Below are 22426 nucleotides of genomic sequence, written 5' to 3'. Positions count from 1 at the left end.
TTTTCACCAATCTCTCATCTTAATTTATGTTCCAATGACATTAAATTCTGTATAGCTTCCCTTAAGACACCATAATGTTTCAAGTCTTCTTTGACTTTGCAATGTTGTCCCTTCTGCCTAGAATAGCCTTTTCCTCTCTGGTTCCCTCAGTAAATTCCTATTTATCCTTGAAACTCAGCTCCTGTGTGGCCTTCTTCATCACTCCTTTCTCTGTGCTATCTCCCTATAATCTAATCAGTCCTGTTGTCACATTTACCTCATTGTACTGCATTTATGAATTTACATGCTGATTTTCAATATTACATGAACTCCTTGAAGGAAGAGATGTGTCTTGTTTACTTCTATAACTCTCTTCCTAGGGCAGTACCTAGTACTGGGTAGGTACTTATCAGATGCTTGGCAAGTAAATGATTGAATGAATGGATTTGCCTACATAGAGAGATAATAATCAAATTATACAACATATGGAAGTGGGCAAGATCATCCCAATGTAGTTTACATCTTCATGGAGCAGACATCATCTGTTTTAAGTGATGTCTGTGTTTCTGGAATTATTGAAAAGAGCATCATTGGAAACTAAAGTTAGTGGAAAGCACAATACACTAAACTCATACCTGAGATTCTTCATGCCTTGTTTCTGAACATATGTGCACACACACACACACACACACACACACACATACACGCCTCTCCTGTCACTTTGTCTCCAGAATCGTAACACCATAGGCTATTCCAGCCTTGAGAATTGTATGCAGCTTAGCTGACTGAACTTAAATGTTTTACTTTTCAATTTTTCTTTCTACCTGAGGTCTTGGTTCTTGGATATAAGAAAGTTATATTGATGAATAACAGAATCTATATTTAGTTTTCCACTGGGCTACTCTCATGTGGCACAGTGATACAGGTTTGGAGACAAAGAAGAGAAGGAAGGCAGCTGACTCCCTCCCATCAGGGAAGCTGATGACTATGGCTCTGACCAGGAGCCTAGGACCCCTGGGAATGTGTTTCCTTTTTATAGTCATGCCTTACTATGAGGCCCTAGTGTGTGTTTTCTAAGTATAAAATGAGGAGTATTTTGTAATTTTAGACAGCACTTAACCACGAGGATTCAAAATAACAAGGGACAGGTTCCAGATCTAAGAGGAAGAAAGGCATTTTAAGCAGAAATTGGAGTCCAAAAGTCTTACCTGAGGAACTTCCAGTTACAGAAAATTCCTTTGTCTTCTGCATCCTCTGCAGAAGAGTGTGATGGGCTCTGACTTTCAGAACACTGGAAGAAATATCTCATTCTGCCTTCCAAACCAAACTCCATAAACATTAGGTACAGGAGACGAAAATAAACTCAGGAAATGACTATCATTATAAAGCAGAGTTTACTTTTTACTCTCTGAAGAAGTAATTGTTATGTGTGGTTAAAATAATTTAATTAATGAATGATCATTTTTATGGAATCTGGAAGGCTGCCAAGGCATGTCCTCCATTTATAGATAAATGTTCTTTAGTAGAGTTCTACATGTAAAGACATCAGGCCCTCTGGCCCCAAGATTTCTGGTGACTACTCCAGGGTAACTTTGAAGCTTCCTCAGGTAGAAAGACCCATCAGAAGTAGACCTGGTCATGCTGATTATCCAGCTTTACCTCTACCTGGAACAGTGAGTGGCTATGGAGGCAATACTGGAGAGTGGCTAAGAGCATAGATCCTTGAGGTTTAATCCTATCTTCACTCTCATAAACTGTGTTGCCTTGGGGAGGTTGCTTAACCTGTGTGTCAGTTTCCTATTCTGACGGGCCCCAAACTTGCTACAGATTGGGAAAAAAAAACTTTCAAACCATATATCTGACGAAGAGTTTTCAAAGTATACAAATAATTCTCAAAACTCAACAATAAGGGAAACAATCTGTTTTTTTTTTCCCCATGGGCAAAAGATTTGAACAGACACTTCACCAAAGAAGATATACAGATGGCAAGTAAGCAAATGAAAAGATGTTTACTATTATTAGTCATTAGGGAAATGTAAATTAAAACTACAATTAGATATCTTTACATACCTACATGATTGGCTAAGAACAAAACACAAAACCAAAAACAAACAGCAAGAATAAAAAAACAGATGATGCCAAGTGTGAATGAGGATGGGAAAGTGGCAGGAACTCTCATACGTTGCTGGTAAAAATGCAAAATCCAGCCATCCTGGAAGACAGTTTGATAGCTTCTTATGATGCAGAAATCTCATTCCTAGGTATTCACCTAAGAAATGAAAACTTTTGCTCCTACAAAAACCTGTATGAGAGTGTTCATAAGAGCTTTATTTATAATCATCCAACAGAAATAACCCAAATATCATTTGATGGTGAATAGGTAAATTGAGGTACAATTATACTATAGAATACTGCTCAGCAAATAAAAAGGGGCAACAACATGGATGAATTTAGAAGCATTGTGTTGGGTAAGTGAAGCCAGATGCAAAGACTATATATCGTATGATTCGATTTATGTGAAATTCTAGAAAAGGCACAAACTATTGTGACAGAACAAAGTTCAGTGATTTCCAGGGGAGGGAGAAGTAGGGAGAAGATCCATTGCAAAGGAGCATGAAAGAACTTTTGGGGGCGATGGGAATTATGTCAGGACCATAGGGGTGATTGCATTATTATATACATTTTTTTCAACTTTAAGAACTATTTATTTTGAACTAACTACAGACTTACAAAAAAGTTGCTCAAATAAGTACAAAGAGTTCCCATATCCCCTTCACCCAAAGTTCCCTAATGTTTAAGGTAACCATGCTATAATTATGGAAACCAGGAAGTTAACATTGGTACAATACAATTTGCTAAGTTCTGGGCCTTATTCTAATGTCACAGTTCTTCTATTAAATTTCCTATCTGTTCCAGGATCTCATATTCCATTTAGTTATTATATCTCCTTTGTCACCTCTAATTTGTAACAATCTTTCCTTGTCTTCCTGACTTTGACACTTTTCATGAATACTAGTCAGTTATTTTGTAGAATGTCTTTCATTTTGGATTTGTCTGAGATTTTCGCATAATTAGAATGAGGTTGTGCATTTTTGGCAAGAATATCACAGAAGTGATTCTGTTTCCTTCTCAGTGCATCTCATCAAGGGGATCATGATACTGATATGTCTTGTTACGGGTGACGCTAACCTTGATCATTTGACTAAGGTGGTCTCTCCACTGTAAAGTTACTATTTTTCCCTTTGTAGTTAAGAAATATCCTGGAGGAAATACTTTGAGACTGAAAATATCCAATTTTTTCCTCAAACTTTTGCCCTTTGATTTTTGTATCCAATGGTGGATCTCTGCAATAATTGTAGCGCAATTTAAAATTTTTTTCCTCTTTCTACATTTAAAATTTTTTATTTTTATTTCTTTAAAATCATTTTACTTTAAAATAATTATAAATTCATAGGCAATTGAAAGGATAGTATAGAGAGGGTCCTAAGTACCCTTCAGCCAGTTTCCCCTAAATGGTTACATCTTATAAAATTATGAATATCAAAACCAAGAAATTTATATTGGTGTCAAGTATGTATATAGTTCTATTTCATTACATCACATGTGTAGATTCACGTAACCACCACTGCAATCAGGATACAGAACTATTCCAATACTACCACATAACTATACACTGAGAATTGGTGATTGCATGTTAATTATACCTCAATAAAACTGACGAAACACAAAACGCACACACAAAAATCCCTCAAACTGTCAAGGTAACAGTAAGCAAGTATTAGCTTTCATTGTGCTGTTTTCTCAAGGACCATCTCTCTTCTGTACTAGGTGTGCTTGTAGACGAAGATGCTCAAAACAAAGGCCGGTCTGAGCGATAAGCTAAGGGCACCGGGGCCCTCTCCTGTTTATTCGCACAGCTCCCTGATACTGGATAAATTAGACAAAAAAAAATTAGTCACCAACACCTGGACCTGGTGCTACTGGAGCACTGTTGGAGGTTCCCAAAATTGTCTCCTGTACATCAGCGTGAGCTGGCATTTGCGCTGCCTTCTCTCTCGTGGTAACTATCCTTCTGTCACTTAAATATGCCAAATGCATCCTACTCCAGTCTTGCCCCTTGCCGTTCCCTCTGTCTAAATGTTTTCTTCGTAGATATTCAGTAGCCAGCTCACATGTCATTATTCAGAAAGAGCTTCCTGAGCCTTGTAGACCAAACCTGCCCCCTTCTGCTAGTTTCAGCTGCTCTCATGTGAATTCCATCTTACTTCTCTTAGTAGCACCTCCCACTAGAAGAAATGATCTTGGTTATTTATTTGCTGACTTCTTTATTGTCCATCCCGATGCCCTGAGCATGATGCTACACAAATGTGTGGGCATTATCTGTTTTGTCTACTGCTGGATCTTCACTATTGCCAAGTGACTGTGACCATACCCTGCCCCCCAAACCCCAGAAGAGTTTTCCGGCCACCTTACTTCTCCTTGTCCCTCCTCCCTTCTTCTCTTTCCTCTAACTCTCTTTATGTGCTCTCCCCATGCTAACACGTATCTGTTGAGATAAAAATGAAGTACACAATCACACTGGAGGAATCACAGATGGATCCGGAGACTTCGGTTTACTCTGTCCCAGGCTTTTTTGCAATGACTCTCGCCTTCTTGGCCCTTTTCTTTGGCTCTCTGCCTGTCCTTAATGGGTGCCTGCAGGAGGAATGCCAGAAAGGAGGACTCCCACTAAATTTTCTCTAAGCTGTTTATTCTCGAACTGCATTTAAGCTAATAGGAAAGGCTTCACGGGAAATCTGGAGCTTTCTTGCCACCCCTGTGCTTGCCCTTTGACTCATTTCAATCTAGTTAGCCCTGTTATTATTTTTTTCTGTGGAATGGCATATATCTGTGCCATTAATTCTACATATTTCTAGGGGAAAAGGGATTGAGAGGAAGGAAAGACTGATTATTTATCAAGTAAAAGACATTTCTTCTCTCTCTGGACAGCCAGGTGGATTTTCTGAACTCATTTCTGCCCTGAAATGGGGCAGCCACTCCTGAAATGAGTCCTCTGTGATGGGGTGGGCTCTGTTTTTATGGCCAGTGGGTAATAGCATTTCCTGATTTATGAATTGGCATCTGGGGTAGGTGCTGAGCCCCTAGATGGATTCATCATGGGGAGAGCAGCCATATAAATAATCCTGTCACATAAAATTATTGTTCTCATTTTGATTTTTAAAAAATGTCCTTTTGTGTAGTGGGATTTAGGAGATTTTAGTGGGAAAGCAGGAGAAGGGATGAGTTATTTGGCTCCCTTTTTATCTATAAGATAAAAATGTACAGGTATTCTCCAGAAAGAGTGACTTGCGTAGAAGACAATTACTAAAATAGTTTAATTATTTGGGGGGACCCTTGGCACTTGGCTTAAAGTCAAAGCCAAGTTTTTTTGCCTGAAGAAAGACATAGAGAGATTGATTTCATGTGTCTGATCCAGGCTCCATTTGGGATTTTTTTTTAATTGGTAAAAAGAAGATCATTTCATGTTTCTCCCATCTTTCCCAAATCAGTGCGAGGATTCATTTAAACACACCAAATGCTTATCAAGTGTCTACATGGTACACATTGCCAAGCTGGCCTCCTGGGGCTGCCAAGACAAACCAGAAGATGGGGGTGCGGATGACTCAATGTGAAATGCAGGTTTGGAGCATGCACACGATTTCCTGGGTGACTTGAGTCATAGGACACCCTGGACATATAGTAGGTCAGGAGCAGAGACCGAAAGGTGGGGACACACATGTGTGATTGAGCAAAAAACTGGCAACTGTTGGCTGTTTAAGTTTTATGTTTAAACATAAAATTCCTCTCGTGAACTTGTAACCTCCCTAAGGACAAGGATCTTGCTTGATTTCTTTTGTACCCACCCCTTTGTTCCCTGACCTCGAGGTTTAACACAGAATAAGTCAGGAGAAACCACTTGTTTTCTATAAAAGGCTAGATAGTTTTTATTCTAGACTTTGCAATGGCCATATGGCCTGTATCTACCACTCAGCTCTTCATTGTTGTGGTCAAATCAGCCATAGACCGTACATAAATGAATGGGTGTGACGGGGTTCCAATAAAACTTTACAGACAAAAACAGGAGGTCCATCAGATTTGTATTGTAGTTGCCAGCCCTGCTAGTAGGTCAATGATATGTGCTTATAGAATTAAATTGAAAGGAGATCATTTAATAATAAGTGCATAGGAAAACATCAACTATGATCGACAAAGTAAATAATTGTAGAATACGTTCAAAGAGTTACTTTCTTTTTTAAAAAGATTTTATTTTTAAGTAATCTCTACACCCAGTATGGGGCTTGAACTCATAACCACAAGATCAAGAGTTGCATGCTCCCCTGACTGAGCCAGCCAGGTGCCCCAAAAGAGCTATTTTCTGTGCAGAAAGATTTCTGCGGTACTCATGATATACAATCTATTATAAAGTATATTTTATTATTATTTTTTATTTTTAAAAAATATTTTTTATTTATTCATGAAAGACACACACACACACACAGAGAGAGAGGGAGAGAGAGAGAGAGGCAGAGACATAGGCAGAGGGAGAAGCAGACTCCATGCAGGGAGCCTGATATGGGACTTGATTCCAGGAGTCCAGGATCATGCCCTGGGCAGAAGGCAGGCGCTAAACCACTGAGCCACCCAGGGATCCCCTATAAAGTATATTTTAAAGAATGGGTTCCTTACATGAAACTAAGATTTCTAAATCTTCTCCAGTATGCAAGATGTTTTACAGACACTATGTCTTTTCATAGCATCAGGCTCTGGAAAGGGGAGAGAGAGGGAAACAGAGACAGAGGCAGAGAAACAGGGGTTTCTTTCTTCACGTCACTAGCCTAGACAGGAGTAGGACCAGGAATCTGGGAATGACAGCCAAGGGACTAGGAGGCATTTCGACACCTGGGCAGCTCAGTGGTTGAGCGTCTGCCTTTGGCTCAGGACATGACCCCGGGGTCCTGGGATCAAGTCCCACATCGGGCTCCCTGCATGGAGCCTGCTCCTCCCTCTGCCTGTGTCTCTCCCTCTCTCTTTGTGTCTCTCATGAATAAATAAATAAAATGTATATTTTTAAAAAGGTGGGGGACTAAGAGGCAGGAGTCTTCTGGTGAGTGTGGTCTTGCGGAGGGGACCAGCTGAGGCTGTTGAGCTATCTCTAACTATTGGCTAACCATAGGGGCTTCTGTTCATTCTTCTAATTTATTTCTTTGTTTTCATGGCAGAATAAACTCCAAATTCCAGGGGTCAACTGAACACCCGCCACCAGCCCACACAAGGCCAAAAAAAGCTTAGTGTCATTAGTCAATGCCAACTAGTTAATAATGACCAGCCTCTTCGCTAATGGCCCGAGGAAGGGGTCCTTGGATAGCAAAGGCCGTAGCAGAGAGACTTGCAGGCGGCTGCATGGGGAGAATGGTTTACAAGAAGCATTTCTGCTGGCCACTTTCAAGGGTGTATCCACCCATGCTCAGCTCTTCAGGAAGGTAGTAATTAGTTTTATTCCCTTCGGTGCACATGGCAAATGCAGCAGGATTTGGTATTTGGAGAACCATTGGAGTCTGCCCCTCTCATCTTGACTTGAGTCAGGTCTACATTTATAACTAAGAAATATCAGGACTGCAAGGAAGTTTAGGGTTTGTGTCCAGCTCCCACAGACAGAAAAGAAACTAGGAGTTTAGACAAGGAGAGGCCATTGCAAAGAAAAGCTAACCATGACTCAGCTGGCCCTGTACCACACAATGACTCTTGCAAACTGCAAGTGATGAACATAATCACTAAATATTAAGCTCCTTGAGGGCATAGATGTCTTGTGCATCTTTGTATGTTCCCATGGGGACAACACACAGATCTGCAGGGACAAAGGTTTCTAGGCCTACATAGAAGTTTATGATCATCTGGACAGTTTCCCCACTGATGTGTGATGGTGTGCTCCGTTGCTATGGATAGGCCATAAGTGTGCTACCATGTGGATCTTTTCAGCTCTTGCAACAGCTGGGAAATGCCTGGAGAGGATAGCACTCCTGATCTCCTCTGGTTATGAGGGGACTTCCATCATCTCAGTGAGCTGTAGAAATACATTCACTTCCAAGTGAAGTTTAGTGAAATATAGTTTGGAATGCATTGATAGTTCATAAATGGGAAACTAAGACACAGAAGTGAAGATCTTGTGAGTCAAGAACTTAATTCCAGTTAGCCTTACTCTGTGCCCAATGCCTTATCCGCTACCCATCGCTGCCACACTAAACTGTCAACAAATAACTATGGAAGCCAGCCAATTGTTGAAATTAAGAAGTCACTTGAATAAAAACCAGCAGAGGGCCAGATGATGTCATTAGCACCATTTGAAATGTGAGTTGGATGGCTAAAGCTTAAGTAAACTTACTGCCGGTACATGCAAGATGTTGTTCCTAGACCAATGGCTTTCACTTTGACCATGACTCATGGCAAGACATGTTTTACATTGCAATCCAGGGCACACATACATGCACATATATAGTTTCACAAATAGTACTTATCCTTACTGTGCTTGATGGACACTGTTCTGTTCGATTTTATTCTATTCCATTTAAAAAAAAATTCTGGTCACGACCCTTTAAATTGATTTCGTGACCCACTAAATTGATTTCTCGACCCGCTAATGTGTCATGACCGGCAGTTTGAAAAACACAGGCTTGACCCCATTCTAGCTCTCCCTCCTTCTCAGAGACTGGGAAAATGGAAGGTGAATGTGGAGAAGAGTTAGAAAAGAGACTGAGATTTAAAAAAAAAAAAAAAAAAAAAAAGAGGAGGAAGGTGACAAGAATACCAAAAAAAAAAAAAAAAATGGGAGGAAAGAGAGAATGAGACAAAGGAAAAATAAAAGGGAAATGAGAGACATAATGAGCAAAGGCTACCTCCAGATTGACAGATTTATGCCCATTAAAACAGTTCTCAAGATCCACAGTCATTTTGGCCATACTTAATACAAAAATATTCCCTGCCGGCCTGTATGGCCATGGCCATGATCATGCTATCTGCCTGTCTGGAGTTTGTCTTATCTGTCAGCATCATCTCAAATTCCTTATAGACCTTCCCAGAGAGAATGTTCTATCTGCTGCTCAGTGATCTGGGCTTTTGAAAAACCTAAAAGACATTGGCTAAAGTACCCAAGGATAAAGAAACTAACCATACTGACTCCACTCAACCAATGCACCAGTGCACAATGGGCCCTGTGGACTTTTGAGCTGGGTCTTAACAGACTCTTGTGTACAGAGAAGATTGTTGTAAAAGTGACAGGAAAGTGAAGATTAGAGATTAAAGGAGATTAATTTATGAAGCATCTGCAGATTTACATACTCTGATAGCTAGTGGGTATCTAAAGAGTATTGATGATTGCATACCTTGTAGTGAAAATTTTTTGAGCATGCATTTATAATACACATATTTGTTTATAAAGACTATATATATGCTCTACTTGTTAATATGATTGCATTACCATCTACACACAAAGTTAAGAAATAAAGACATGAGGTAAAGATAAAGTAGCATTTTAGTGTTTATTTTATTTTGTTAATGGATGATATAAAACATTTTACTATCTCCAAGAAAATTATTATTTAAAAATGGTGGGACTGATATGTTAGAACTGGCTTCATTATTTGTGAAATTCTTTGTTGAGCACTTAGTGGTATGGGGTACTGAGGTCTAGGGTTCAATTTATTTTGAAACTTTGCTTTCATGGCTGTCATAATGGAAAAAAACACCTCACATAGACACAGAAATGCAAAAAGAGCATTGTTGGCTATGCTGACTAAATCTAGATGCTTCTCTTCAGTCTCATGCACCAATTATGTGAAGATTGTTGTTGAGATTCAGCTGGTAGATTTCCATCTTCTCTGATGTCAATCAGCCATTCTTTCAACTAATCGGAAGGTGCTGAATTTTTATATATATTTTAAAAACGGGTCAAAACTCTCTGAAATGCTTCCTTTGGAAGATTTTTCAGCAAGTAGAAGATTCTGTTTCCAAGTTTTAAAAGTTTTTAGGTAGAAATTTTTAGTGTCATACCTTCTCATCATCAACAACAAAATCACATAAAGGTGAAAATATTTCCAAACATTCTTTTTTTTTTCCTTTCGAAATGGTCTCCCCATGCTATAAATTCTTCCTAAAAGTGGATACTTTCTAATTATTTGTTAACGTATTACCTTGATATTGAGGGGGCAGGTGAAGTGTTTAATTTTTTAAAGTTATCAGCAAGGTGACATACTTCTGACAGCTGCTTGTCAGAACTGAAAAGATCAGCAAATGTGGAACATTTTGGTTCTCTTAAAAGAAAAATGTTTAATTATGTTTCCATAACCAGCAAACCTCTGGGTTGTACAAATGATTCCTCATGGTTACTTCCATTTCAAATTGTAAAGACTCTATTTTGAGATTTGTTTTTACAATATTGATAATATCTGTTGCACATAAATTGCAAACTTGTTGTAATATATTAAAACTGAATCAGCCAGTAAGAACACCAGTATCACCACTGGGAGATGTGGAGCTCCCATGTACCTCCATGCCTTTCTGAAATATGGATGCCTGACATACAGACAAAGGCAGGGAAACAGTATCCAGTATCGACTGTCTATTAAATGCTTACATTTAAATATTTAAATATTTAAAACCAAATTTCTTGTTTTAAACAGAAAAAAGAAAAGGTTCTAATGGTTTCTTCCTTTGTCCCATCAGATTATTCTTTGTACTTCTTAGCATCAAAGTGCACTTTAATACCACTAGACTAGAGAAGCAAAAATGGTGCTCAACATTTTAGAGTTTGTGCTTTTAGGTCTTTGGTGTTCTGGATCAAAGCAATAACAAGTAGATAAATTGCCTCCTCTAAATCATGTGAATTGAGAGATATCGGGTTGTCAACATTTATTTCATTGTTGAAGAGAGAGTAATAAACACATGAAAATAAACAATGGCCCCTAAATTAAGAACCATCTGAGCAGAAGTAAAATGATACATTAATTCTGTTAATCCCAGATGTACAGCTTTGAATGGCAACGGTAGGTAAGAGGCAGGATTTTAATACTTTTAATAAAATTGATGGCTTTCAGAGAAGGACAATGAGTTGTCAATCAAGGTTGGGGCTAGGCTCAGAGCTGAGGGGGGTTCTGAGTACCTAGGATAGAGGAGGAATTCACGCGAGTGGCAGCAAGCCAGAGAGGTCAGTGAGCAGCCTGAGGTCCAGGTGCAACCTTGAGATTAGAATCCAAAGAACCCTCCTTTCCTGAATTCAGGAGAGTTGAGACAGAATTCAGCTTATGCCTGGAGTTGGAACAGCACAAAAGGAGAGAAGCCAGGGTCAGACTAGAGCCAGGGAGACCACCAGTGAGCAGGAAGCTGAAATCAAAAGGGCTGGAAAAGATCAAAATGAAGTCTTTTCCAGTGAAGGATCCATACTCCACCAGCCACTCTGGGTGCTCCTGGTAAAGTGAGTTCTGGGGTCACATGAGCTTGGGAGACACTATGTCCCCAATTTTCCACCCCACCCCTAGCTTGGAAGCACAGAATACTCATCAACTCACCAAGGATTCAAAGATACCTACCTAACTCAGATTTCTCCAAATGTATTTGACCAAAGAAAACTTAAAAAAAATTGTCCTGTCAAACTTTGGTTGTGAGAATAAAATTTGGGGAATCCTGGATTAATTGATGCTTAAAGCAGTGAGGTAAAGGGTCAGGTAGGAGGCCTCGGTCACATTTCATGCTTCATACGTGTATTGTGTGTGATCCCAGATGCCCTCAGCTTAATGAGAGCAGCATTTTTCCTCAAGCCTTGTGGACAAAAGTGGCCTCAGGGCAATAGGACCTTTCCTCAAAGGGCCTCCCCTCTTACCCTGCAGGTAAATTCTGGTATAAGCAGTGACCCCTGCTGGAGGGCAGTGTCTCAAGGAAGCGATCTGGGCAGAGTCAACCACCACAGCTCCAGCCCGAGAGGCCCTTGGGACCTGTGGACTCAGGCTGCGGGGCGGCAGGGGATGGAAAGTGTGGCCAGTGGAGGCTGCCCTTCTCTGCTCTCTGCCACCCTGGGTACCAAACACCAGGGGCCTGACATGCCCCAGAGGAGGCAGAAGTGAGTTTATGAATGATGGAAGTAAAAATACTATGGGTTAAATTAAAAAAAATAAAACTCAGACATCATTCTACTAGACCAGCAGCCTGAAAACAATAAAGAGGAAAGCTAAGATTTATTGAGCCCTTGTTATGCGCCAGGCACTGCACTAAGAATTTTATATATGCCTTCTGATTTACTCATTGTCAACACCCAGGTGGTGGGCACTAGCAACCGTTGAGAAACTGAAAGTACTCAGAGATTAAATAACTTGCCCAGAGTCTTATAGGTAGCAAGTGGCAGAGCTAGGACCAAAAACAAGGGCCGGTGGTTCCAGCTCCTGCTCTGAACCACCTTCAGGTCATCCAGCAGGTAACCGGATAACCTTCAGGATCAGCTCAGAATCCTTTCTAAGGAGGACATACCTATTTCTTTGCTTGCATCTCAGTCTTTTGCTGTTGTGCAAAACTTCAAATAAATATCCAGATAGTCTCCCCCTCAACAATTATGCATTTCCTTGAAACGATGGCATTGTCTTTGAGTCAGTTTCAAATTCAAGTCTCCATTGTCTATGCAAAATATCTGAAATGCACTTAAGAGACTCGGATCAGATATAATCCTGCCATTTGTAATTTCTCCTTTTATGCCTATATTGCATTTGGTAAAGTCATGTGGCATCACTAATGCCAACTAGTCATCTTGAACAATGGCACAAATTAACATGCATCTATTTACTTTTGAAAATGTCTCATCAATATTCAAACTGAGTACACAGTTCACTTAAGTATCCAATATTCCCAGACTCTCTTTCTGCAGAACTCAAGCACGAGTCGATGAATCTCCCAGAACGGAACCACTCCCATTCAGATGTCATCCCCAGAGGACAGGGGCGTGGGCTAGGATGGTAGGAGTCAGCTCCATCCACACCCACCTGAGGTAGGAGGATATAGGAGCTGAGTAGGACCCACAGAATCGAGAACTATCTTGGGAAACACTCTAAGAGCTCTGGCCTCTAGACCAGAGTCCTCATGAGACTACACAAATGCACAAGGAGACTGTGCTCTTCAGGCTGACATTCTGTCCTCCACCCTACCCAGCTCTATATATGAGGATGCTGGATTTCCAGGGTATCACTGTAGGACCGCTTTTGTTTCAATGCCCTGCAGGCTGGACTTTGCTCCCAGCTCACCCCTGACAGAGGCTCCCAGAGCAGTGCCTTCCTTTTGCTTTCTTCTATTCTGTGCAGGGCCAATACCTGGGCTGGGAGCGCACGCTGTGGGCACTTGATTAACACACATGGTGGGAGGAAGGGCCTGGAAGGTGGCAGAGATGCAGGCCCTAGCCCTGTTTGCCCACACTGTTGGAGTCTCTTCACATGCTGCTAAGTGGAATATTGCAGGTAGTTGTCTTTGAAATGGCCCTTGAGTGCCCCGATGGTCTCGGGATGCCGGCACCGAGTGGAGAGGAGATGTGACTGTCAGGGCAATTGCCGGAGACAGACGCTTAATGGAGCTCAGGATCAGGAGCTGCCAAGGCTTTCCCCTAATCACCTGCCCCTCGGATCTCCTCGTCCTTCCTCCCGCACCACCCCCTCCTCTTTCCCCTGCTGCCCTCTTTCCAGACTAGCTCTTCTGGTATTCTGAGCAGAGGGAAGGGATATAAGCCATTCCCCGTCTGCCTTATAGGTCCTGAGAGATGAGGAGTCAGCAGACGTTTAGGGTGCCCTATCTGTGATGATCCCAAGTCCACTAGAACTGGACTCAAACACACTAGAACTCCTCCCCCCCACCCCGAGTGGAAGTAGAGCACAGAGGAAAACCCACCCAGCCCTGTAGAGGCTGCACAGCTCTGTTGATTGGGGTGGGAGACTGCAGGCTCCTGGCCCTTCGGTCTCCTGGAGGGCAGCCCCAGCAGGTATGCAGGGAATGCTCGGCCTTAGGGGTCATCCGAGGGGCTTCTAAATGGACAGGGGGCATGGGTGTCAGGGCGCCCTGGGGAGCTGGTGCCCAGAGATGAACCACCCTTCGGCTACCAAAGTGGTGGTAATAATAATGATGATAATGACGGAGAGAGCTCCCACCACTTGCTGAAAGCCTGCTACATGCTAGGCACCTTCAGATCTCACCTTTGATGCTTTACCCTGAAAGGTGGTTATTATCATTTGCATTTTACACATGAAGAAACCGAAGTGTGAACTGCATGCATGATTTGGTCCAGTGGCAGAGCTGGTGAGCATGCAAAGGGCCGGGATGAGAACCCAAGTTCATGTCCTGCGGTCTCCCTCCTACACACAGTCACCCCGTCTGAGAAATGCCAGGCCACTGTCATTTCTCCTCTTGGGGAGGTTACTGGACTCGATCATATTCAGGTGTCCGAGGCTTTATGCCTCCGTGAGTGACCACTTAGAAACACATCTACTGGAAAAGGAGGGGGCTTGACTGCTTCGATGAGATGAGATGGGTTGACTGTGTCTGGGGCCCCACGTACCCCAAGAGGCTCTAGAATAGAGGCTGCAAGGCAGCTGTTGTCTTAACCTGTATTAGGCTACAAGTAAGGCGGAAGAAGCCAGGACACCTCCTCCATGGAGCGGTGGGGTGATTCTGAGTTCCTACTGTCGCCCCCACTGCCTCATTCAGCCCTCTACCCTCGGCAAGCCCCTTTGCCTTCTGAGGCTCATTTTGGAGGTCAAGAAGTCAGGTATAGAACTTTCCTGCTGACAAGACCAGAAGGTAAAGAGCGTCTCCTGCCCCCACAGACAGCTCCGTGTCCCTCTTGGGAAGAGGGGCTGCAGAAGACACTGCATGAGGAGCTGAGCTGGATTCTAACCTGGCTCCCTGGCCAGCGTGCTGTGTGACACTGGACAAGCCATTCACTTCTCGGGGCTTCGGCTTGCTCCTCAGTCATACTGCAACAGGAAAAGTCTGCAGGAGAGAGGCTTGGACTAAGCCTTGAGCACTTTTCCAGATCTGGGATTTCCTGATGCTGGGGAGAAGCCGGGCTCCCAGCACCTAGGGAGTCATTTCCCTTGTCTGGGTCCCTCTGGTTCTGCGACAGTAAAATGGAGACGGTCTCTGCCTTTCTTGAGAAGGAGGTGAGAAGTGGGAGCATCTCAGTAATGACACGCTGGAACCCGCAGGATCAGCTGCAGACAAACGGGAAGGCCTCCGTCTGAGTGAAGTTGGGTGACACACGGCAACACCTTCCTCTTTCCTCCCAGGGCCCAAGGGGGCTCCGATGCCTGTCACTCACTCCCAGGTCCCTGCTTCAGTTTCCCTCCCAGGAGCCCTCAGAGCAGCCGGGTCTGGGCCCCAGGAGCACACGTCCAAGCGGGCTTGTCACAGTGTCAGCCCTCCAGACACACTGCCACACACAGCTGTGTCCCCTGCAGGGTCAGGCAGAGCGACGCCAGGCCGTGTCACCATGGAGGGACCTCACGAGGCATGCGCCCTGGACCCGGTGCCCAGAGACTCAGAAGCTTTCTTACAGGAGCCCAGCGGGGGCGGAAACCATCTCCACGCTGCCCCATGTGTGATGAGGTGGGGGTGTGCAGACACCCGAGATTGCCAGGCTTCACGTCGGCTGCCCTCAGGACACTCCCGGGAGGCAGGCTGGGGATGGGAGGGACACTGAGGCAGAAAGAAGCAGTAATGGCCCCCTATCACACAGCAGATGCACCATCCAGTTTGGGGTTCCGGCCCCAAATGGCTCGAGCCTGTCTTGGACTACCCTACCACCTTTCCTTTGAAGCAAACTTCCCAGCTCAAGTCAACATGGTAAAAATCCCAGTCACGAAAGGGCCCTCTCACCAATTTCGTCCCAACAGGCACACTTGAGCAGCCCCGCTTCACAACCCCGAGCCAAGAACTTGAACAGAAACACAAAGAACAGGGAAGACCGTAGGACAACAGGCCTCCGTTCACCCCGTTTACACACTACGTCTCTCTGGGAAGACTTTAGAATGGCAACTCCCTCTGCGTCGCAGGGCAGGTCTATTTTTAACTCCTTGAGGAACCTCCACACGGTTTTCCAGAGTGGCTGCACCAGTTCACAGTCCCACCAACAGTGCAAGAGGGTTCCCTTTTCTCTGCATCCTTGTTGTTTCCTGCCTTGTTAATTTTCCCCATTCTCAGTGGTGTGAGGTGGTATCTCATTGTGGTTTTGATTTGTATTTCCCTGATGGCAAGTGATGCAGAGCATTTTCCCATGTGCATGTTGGCCATGTCTATGTCTTCCTCTGTGAGATTTCTGTTCATGTCTTTTGCCCATTTCATGATTGGATTGTTTGTTTCTTTGCTGTTGAGTTTAAGAAGTTCTTTATAGATCTTGGAAACTAGCCCTTATCTGATAACGTCATTTGCAAATACCTTCTCCCATTCTGTAAGTTGTCTTTTATTTTGTTGACTGTATCCTTTGCTGTGCAAAAGCTTCTTATCTTGATGAAGTCCCAATAGTTCATTTTTGCTTTTGTTTCTCTTGCCTTCGTGGATGTATCTTGCATGAAGTTGCTGTGGCCAAGTTCAAAAAGGGTGTTGCCTGTGTTCTCCTCTAGGATTTTGATGGACTCTTGTCTCACATTTAGATCTTTCATCCATTTTGAGTTTATCTTTGTGGATGGTGCAAGAGAGTGGTCTAGTTTCATTCTTCTGCATGTGGATGTCCCCAATTTTCCCAGCACCATTTATTGAAGAGACTGTCCTTTTTCCAGTGGATATTCTTTCCTCTTTTGTTGCATATTAGTTGACCATAGAGTTGGGGACCCATTTCTGGATTCTCTATTTTGTTCCATTGATCTATGTGTCTGTTTTTGTGCCAGTACCACACTGTCTTGATGATCACGGGTTTGTAGTACAACCTGAAATCTGGCATTGTGATGCCCCCGGCTCTGATTTTCTTTTTCAATATTCCCCTGGCTATTCGGGGTCTTTTCTGCTGGAAATTTGCCCAAAGATACAGATGCAGTGAAAAACTGAGACACCTGCACCCCAATGTTTCTAGCAGCAATGTCCACAATAGCCAAACTGTGGATGCGAAGGACAGCTCGGTGTCCATCGAAAGATGAGTGGATCAAGAAGATGTGGTTTATGTATACAATGGAATATTACTCAGCCTTTAGAAACGACAAATACCCACCATTTACACTGACGTAGATGGAACTGGAGGGTATTATGCTGAGTGAAGTAAATCAATCGGAGAAGGACAATCATCATATGGTCTCATTCATATGGGGAATATAAGAATTAGTGAAAGGGATCATAGAGGAAAGGAAGGAAAATGAGTGGGAAAAATCAGTGAGGGTGACAAAACATGAGAGACTCCTAACTCTGGGAAACAAACAAGGGGTGGTGGAAGGGGAGGTGGGCAGGGGGATGGGGTGGCGGGGTGACAGGCACTGAGGGGGACACTTGACAGGATGAACACTGGGTGTTATACTACATGTTGGCAAATCAAACTCCAATAAAAAAAATACACACAAAAAAAAAAGAAAAAGAAAAAGATAAAGATAAAGATAAAGAAAATGGCAATTCTCTTGCTTTGACTAGAACTCCAGATCCCACTTACCCTGGCCCATGTCCTTTTGCCCCTGGTCTACTGCATAATTTACCCAGTCCATCGGTGGCTTCTCTGCCATGTCCCCTTCCTTTTTTTTTTTTTTTTAAAGATGTTATTTATTTATTCATGAGAGACACAGAGAAAGGGGGGGCAGAGACACAAGCAGAGGGAGAAGCAGGCTCCATGCAGGGAGTGGGATGCAGGACTCGATCCTGGGACTCCAGGATCACGCCCTGGGCTGACGGCAAGCGCTAAACCACTGAGCCACCCAGGCTGCCCTCGTGTCCCCTTCCTAAAACTGCAAGCCCTTACAGTCAAAGTTTTTATCTGTTTCTTTCCCCTTTTGTCCCCAGTGCCTGGGCTAACACCTGGCACATGGTAGATGCTTAGTGAATATTCGTTGAGTGAATGAATGACTCAGGTGTGGGTAATATGTTGTAAAGCAAGATGGCCCTCACTACTTGACCACTGGATTATGCTGGAAGGAACCAAGGAGAGCTGCCCCACCTGGCCCTGCCTTCCTAGGAACTCAGAGCAGGTGGACCCACCTCCAGACCCACCTCCTCAGTACCCACAGGCATCTTGTCCTGGATCACAGCTAAGACCCGAGTGTCACCTGCTCATGAGAGTGTCCTCAAGCCTGGACCTAGAAGCAGGCCCAGCAGGTCAATAGGAGTCTGTAAAACAAAGAACGCCATGAAAGATGGCTTTGGCCCAGACACAATGGAAGTGTGTCTTCAAAACAGAAACATGTCTGGTGCCTCTGGCCTTCAGGCAGGGGAGGGCTGGGGTGTGAAATGGCCGAGATGCTGAATGTGCCACTTGGTCTGGGGCCTATCAAAGAGACTTGCCTTATGTGGGGGACAGCTGCTTCTTCCCTGATGGGGGTTGCTCCAGGGCACCTGAGGACAGCCCAGCTCTACCACTTCATCTCATTCATCTGCCTTGCTGACATTTTTTCTCACTTCCCTCCCATTGCTTTGGCAGGTTTTTATCACAGCAGTTTCAATGTGTGTAGACATTCCCTTGGGAGAACTGGAGTCGTAGTAAATACACACTGTAGACATACACACAGACATGTATGAAGCGAGAAGGAGGCTGATGGGAGACACACAGGCAGGGGCGGACACAGGGGCGGTGTGCACACACACACATTCTACGGAGATACCCAGGGGTACACTCCCTCCGACACACCCAGGACAAGTACAAATGGAAAGTGAAAGTCTCACTGGGTGAGAAATAAAGAAGAACTCACATATTCCTAATAGCACAAATAATATCCTGGCTTGGAATTATTCAATTTGCAAATCATCATAATAGTTTGGGTGTTCACTCACTCCTAGATGCTGAGCCAAGCCCTTTCTACGGGCATTAGCTCATCTGGCCTGTGTCAGTGCCCAAAGGGATCAATACCATTTACTATATTCCCATTTCACAGACCACACGCTGAGGCACGGCCTCTCTCCCAGGGCATCACCTACTATCTCCCACTCCTCGTTCCAAGGCAGTCCTTCTGCATCCCCAGAAATGCCATGGCGTGTTCCCATCACCCGCCTCCGTGCTAGCTATTCCTTCTGCCTGGATGAGGATTTGCTACCAGTTGCCTCCTGACACTTCACTTGACCCTTCTCTCTGCTCAAAAGTTTCCTTGTTAGGAGGCTTTCTCTGACAACTTTCCTTTTTTTTAGGTTTATTTTTTCGTTTTTTTTAGAAGATTTTATTTATTTATTCATGAGAGACACACAGATAGAGGCAGAGACACAGGCAGAGGGAGAAGCAGGCTCCATGCAGGGGACCCGTTGCAGGACTTGATCCCAGGACCCTGGGATCATGCCTTGAGCCAAGGGCAGATGCTCAACCGCTGAGCCACCCAGGTGCCCCTCTGACAACCTTCCTTAAAGAGCATTCTCCACCATATTCCTGGCCACCACCTCATTCCCACTGGATCTGTTAAATTTTTCATTGTATTCATCAGCATGTGAGATACACCATTCATTCACTTACTCATTTGTGATCTTGAGTCTCTACCTAAAATATAAGCACTAACAGGGCAGGGATTTTGTCTGTCTTGTTCCTCACAGAATCCCTAGTATCTAGAGAGTGGCTGCTTCACAGTAGGTGCTCAATAATTGTTAGTATTGAATGAATAAATGGGGTACTGAGAGGGTTAGTAACTTGTCTATGGTCACAGAGCCAAGAAATATACCGTATTTGTATGCATACATGTGTGTACACACACCCACACACACCCACACACACACCTCCCACTCTCCACTTCTACCTCTACTAGTTATACCATCCTTACCTTTTCCGCCCCTCTAATCACATGGCTGGCTCCCGAGACAACCAACACCCCACTCACCCCAACTCACACCCCCTCCTTCTTTAGGGGATTTCCAAAAGTCACCTAACCTACAAAAATTCAGTGGTGGCTGAAAGGGGCTTATTACAAATAACAAGACACCCTTTTCAGTTTTATGGGTCCTGAAGATTTCAGGAACTGAGGACAGGAGACCAAATACTATAACAAAAGATTCTCTCATTGCTCTTGTCACTCAGGAAATTCCATGGGTTTTAGTAGCCCAGTGCCAGAAATGGGGATGAAGACTAAATATATGTTTCTTATTATAAGCCACAATATCACAATTAGGCATTATATATGACTAGCACATCAGATCTATAATAGTACTATGTAAAAGGTGGTTAAATTAGGCTATTTAGGTTTAAACAGTATGTTTATTTAAATAAAAACACAAAGCAAAAAATAGTTCAGGGCAGGATAAAAGTTATGGTGGTGATAAACAGATGACTGAGGTTTGGGAGATACTTCCTTTGTCCGAAGTGTGGTCTTCTGATTATATATATAAGTTTAAACTTGGGAATTAAGATAAGCAGCAGATAATTTGTATCGGTCCCTCTCTTTTCCAATTCTGGGTCAATGATGACAATGGGGATTCATTCACTCATTCATCAAATAATTATCAATATCAAAGGTGTAGGTGAGGTGAGTTTTAGACAAAGAAGACATAGGGTGGCCCTCAAGCTGCTGACAGTCTGGTAAGAAAGACATCCCAGTGTGAGAAGAGCTATCAAAGAGTTGTCTACCCAGAAGTCATCAATCACTCATGGTAGAACGTGGCAGCACAGCTCAGTTTTGATGGATAACGCAAAACTAGCCAGATGAGAAAGGGAGGTGCCCTCCGAGCAGAACAGACATCATTGCTGAGCTTATACAGACTGACCTGTAGACTCAGCGCTGCAAAGTGCTCTGACACAGCATGGCGGACACCAACCCATCAGCTGACAGACGCTGGAATAGCCCTAGAATATTTACCAAGTGCTCTTGCCCGCAGCTCTACTTGGTATGCCCAGTCAATAAAGCAGATTGTGGGTTCTTGATCTACTTTTACTGGGACTGAATCCCTGCCCACCTCAGCCTCCATCTGAACTCCTAAGCTCCATACCTGATAGGTCACCCAGAATCTTGGTGCCCCCACTTGCCTGACTTCAAACATGGGCAATGTCCAGACCCTCCTGTTGCAGTGTCATAAGAATAAGAGCTTCCAATCACCAAGCCCTTACTCTGTGCTGGGCTTGTTACATGCACTGCATCATTTGATCCTTGGGACACTATTGGATGTTATTATTACTTCCATGCAATGGTTGAGTATGCCATTCTAAGTCTTAAAGAGGTTACGGAACTTACCTGAAATTATACTTGGTAAACGGTGGAGCTAAGGTTCATGCTCAGGTATTCTTACACCAAAGCCTGTGCACTTAACCATTTTGCTGTACTACCGCTCCCCACAAAAAGAATGTGCAAACCCACTGGATACCAGGGTTGGGCCAGCTGTCAGGGGCCTCGGCCTCTTGTTTTGATGGCAGGCTGCCCTCCATCTCAGCGAGGAGCAGCCCCAGAATAGATGAATGCCCTGGCTCCATCCATTCCTGCCATCCTTTCTTTTCCAATAATCCAGAGCTTCCAGTGGACCTCATTCTCCAAGCCTGAGTGGGCACTGACCACTGACTGCTCTCAGGAAAGCAGAATGGCAGAGGACAAAGAGCTCACAATCCCAACTCAGTTATCAGAGGGGGCTCCACATAGCTTATATTTTCCATCTTTGGAAGTTCTTCAAGTTCCAGGTTCAGGCAAGACATCCTGAAATACTTAATGTCCTGTGGGGGTACTGGGTCTTCTCCAAAGGATTCATTCTACTAAGGAAAGCTGCTTTCCCTCAGTATCTAGGGCCTCAACGGTAGGCAGGGAGTGTGGGATGTGGGCCCCATTGAAAAAGAGCAAGGAATGAAAGCAGAGGAGAAGCCTCATACCCTGTCCTGTCTCTTGGGGTAAAATGTGCCTCTGTTGGCCCCACATCAGGCAATCCCCAGACCAGGGCAGCCTCCACGAAGGCACCACAAAGGTCCCAGTGTGGCTGAGTGGGGAGTCCCACACCAAGAGAAGATGTCATCGAGCTCTTGGGGAGGATGGAGCTGCTGTGGGCTGCCAAGGCATAATGCACAAGCCCTGTGGGTGGCATAATGTGGTATTCATCTCCTTCCCTATGCGGAGAGGGGACAGACAGAACAATCCAGACTCTGTCGGCAAGGTCCTCTGGGGAGTTCAGGCCTCACTAATGAAGATGAATAAGAGATGGGATCTGCCCCTCATGGCTGCTGCCTTTGTCACATACATATTCATGGACTGGAGCGACAGCTCCTGGGAATGACCCAGCCAACATAGAGATGAGAGAGGCAAGGTGTGGCAGGGCTAAT

The 22426-nt window shown here is 43.9% G+C and overlaps 1 protein-coding gene across 4 annotated transcripts in view; it reads right to left on the bottom strand.

Annotated features, from left to right (window-relative positions):
- Nucleotides 1–22426, bottom strand: part of PLXNA4 (plexin A4) — a 427913-nt gene that overhangs the window by 133280 nt on the left and 272207 nt on the right. The gene's annotated exons all lie outside the window — the stretch shown is intronic.

This window comes from Canis lupus, chromosome 14 (genome assembly GCF_011100685.1).
Source record: "Canis lupus familiaris isolate Mischka breed German Shepherd chromosome 14, alternate assembly UU_Cfam_GSD_1.0, whole genome shotgun sequence".
Taxonomy (NCBI): Eukaryota; Metazoa; Chordata; class Mammalia; order Carnivora; family Canidae; genus Canis; species Canis lupus.
The sequence above is the reverse complement of the archived record's forward strand: the minus strand, read 5'-3'. Positions and strand labels throughout refer to the sequence as shown.